The following is a 3345-nucleotide window of genomic DNA, read 5'->3' on the forward strand; positions in this document are numbered from 1 at the left end:
TAACCTCATTTCATTTCGTGACACATCGGAGGATATCAAATGAGAGCAGCATCCTCTATTACTCGGGGCCTTTGTCCCTCAAATGCACCGTGTATGTATCAGCTGTGTGCCGTGATCTGATTCAGTGCTTGACAGAATTACAGCCTTTACAGATGGATATTTTATTAAGTGTTGAATACATAACAGCATGGCACCATTAGAAGAAAAAAAAATGTGAGCAAATAATCCACTGTGTAAACTAACAAAAGGCTGATTGCAAAGCAAGAACTAATCTGATGCGGAGTTAATGAGTTTGGGGGAAAGTGCTTATTCCTCATGTTAAACACTGCACCCTTACTTGATTAAAATGAAAAAGGAGTTGTGCCTAAAGGCTGTCTAACATGGGACTACATGAAAAGTAATGTTGTCGTACAATAAATAGAAATGAGTCTGTGTGATTCACTGTAGAGCTAGAGTCTAATTGACTATAGACCTTGTAAAGATTAAGACAGAGACAGTGAGATTTAGGTAAAAAAAAAAAGAAAAAAGGTGACATTTGGATTAAATGATGCCTCTGAAAGCAATATTTATTAGTTTACCTGTTGTCGGGATCCAGTAAACTCTTCATCAACAGGCATACACGGTATTTGTGGCTCCGGGCCTGGCTGTACTTACTTTCACTTCATTGCAGTCAATGCGGGTGCCCTTTCTGGCATGCGACTATGATGTAGATGTAAAGATACAGAGAGTCAGGCCCTGGCTTGCTCCTCCCTGCATCCATTCACAAGCACAGTGTTTGTATTGGATCTGTTAACAATATTATGTAACAGTTCCCACACTGGGGGGGGCAGGGACACTGCTTCCTCTCTTGAATAGATGCTGAGTTACACGACTTCACTTACCTGGGAGCGTTCGCTACCTCTGCGTTCCACAGCGTTGTATCACGTTAACTATACTATATAATCCTGCTGGAGTTGTTCCCACCCTCTTTTCGGAAGATAAAGTCTTAGAGCTCTTACTTACGTTCACACGCACACCATTACATTGTGTCATGTATTGTGTGCGAATACAGTGACTCTCTGTCCGGTTACAGTAGCGTGGTCTCAGTTTCAGCCGAAATCATCTCGGTCACAATGAGGGCTCACCCCACTCGCTGGCTTTCTGGCGACTCTGGTCAACAAGAGACCTGTTCTTCTGTTGTCAACACTGGATGGGACGAATAAAGGTGGTTTAAAGTGTTGGGGCCAGACGGTGTATGTAACCATTATCCTTCAGCCAAAAAATGTGAGCGTCTTTTGGCCTATTCATCAGTTTATGTGCCCTCCCTTCACTGAATGGTTGATGAAAAGTTGTATCTGATGCGCTCCAATACGCCCAGTGCATTTTAAAGGTATCACATACAGGGAAACTTTTCTCAGGGCCGTCACAAGCAAGTATGACAGCATTAATTGCAAGCCTCAATGGCTGTGGGAGGCCCTGCTCTACACAACACACCAACCGAGGCAAATAAAGCTGACTCCACCTTTAGGGTGAATGGATTAACTGAAGTGTTTGAGTGCCTATATGGCTGCCCGTAAGTGTGGAGGGAACAAGTGGAAAACTCCGTCACACTGCGACATTCAGTCTCGTAGTTAAACACCAGTGAGCTGATTTGTTTTCTCTTTCCATCGCCTCTTGAGCCAAACCCATGTTTGTGTATGTGTGTGTGTGTGTGTGTGTGTGTGTGTGTGTGTGTGCCCACACGAGAGAGTGCTTGTGAAGGAATTTAGTGCCTCTCAACATGACTGTGCCAGGTACAACCCGTCCTGAGGTGTGGAATGCAGATTGAAGAGAGAGGGCGATGAAGCAAGACAGAAATAAAGCAGGGGAGAAACAAAGACCTTATTTCCTTTCTGGTCAAGACTGCCACACAATGTTCGCCTTCCTTTATCAAACAAAGCCCACACACTCATTACGGGAATGAGTGATGTGTGTCACAGTAGAGTACATAGTGTGGTAGAGAACTGGTTATCAAATGAGTCACGGACAAGGAATGGTTGAGAACACCTCTCCCATAAGTCTGGTTCACATACATGCTATGATCCTGTTGACACAAACAGATGTCGACACAAAAAAACTGGACTAGTATTGGACAATTCTTCAAGCAGAGATGTTTAAGATTTAGTACATTCTTTTTCTATTCGACGAAGCCCCAAAATCTGCGTCAGGAGGAGACGGATTGGTTGTGAACAGCAGCCAGTATCTGTCTGAGAATTTCTTTTCTCATCCTCAACATTACCTTCCTACATAACAACTTTTGGCAACCACCAGATAACGGGCATGAACTTGCTGAACGCAGATGCCGTCTTGTACAAGAGCGACGGCAGTGATGATAGCATGGTAACAGTCAGGGAAACAGTCAGGGCTCAATGTGTCGCATTGCACTCTGCTCTATTCAGGATGCTGCCACCGCAGAAAAATGGCATATCTGCTTTTTCTATGATGACTGCAAAAATATGCTGCACTAAGAAAATCTCTGTTCACATTACATCTATAAAAAAAAAGTGTATTACATAACATAAACATTTACAAACACTAGTAATGGCTAATAAAGTCAGAACATGTTCATTCCCAAACCCACAGTTGATTGCTGAAGTAGCAGAATTATTTCTAGGGCCAACGTCTGAGCTCTGCGAGAGTAATTAACAGAAGCGTTGGTGATACAAACGAGATTATCTGGAGACTCCACTGTTGTTTTATCAGTTCAACATGGTGGCCTTTCTACTCAACAAAATGTAATTATTTAGTGAAGATAAACACACTCCCACTCCCACCCTCCCCATCCCTCTTTTTAAATGTTAGTCAACCTCGCTCTGCTCCAGAACAACACACACACACACACACACACACACACACACGCTTAAGGTCTGTCAGTCAGTAACTAAAGCCGATCCCCACAGGGATAGACTTTGATCAATGCGCACAAATTGGCCCAAGCACACACACGGACACAAACATATAGAGTAAGATATTCGTAGTCATGAACAGCCTCATCCAACAAACAAGCAAACGCAGACTCAAGTCAGAGGGAGGCATAAACACATTGGACCTGCAACAGATTAAACGATTCACTGCAGCAATGCTCACAGGTAAACAAGTGAAGAGCTCGGCAGACAGACACACCATAAGCACACAACTGGAGGTAGTGCATTAAAGATAATGATGCATAATAAATGGCAGATAACAAGATTCCTCTCTTACATAATAAATAAGGTCTATCAAATCTTGCCAAGTCGTGTGTGATTATTTGCTTCATGGGCCAATCAGTGTCTGTCCAGATCTCCTATGTGTGGTGAAATACACGTGACACAGAGTGGTAAAAGATTA

The sequence above is a fragment of the Acanthopagrus latus genome, chromosome 2, assembly GCF_904848185.1.
Source record: "Acanthopagrus latus isolate v.2019 chromosome 2, fAcaLat1.1, whole genome shotgun sequence".
Lineage (NCBI taxonomy): Eukaryota > Metazoa > Chordata > Actinopteri > Spariformes > Sparidae > Acanthopagrus > Acanthopagrus latus.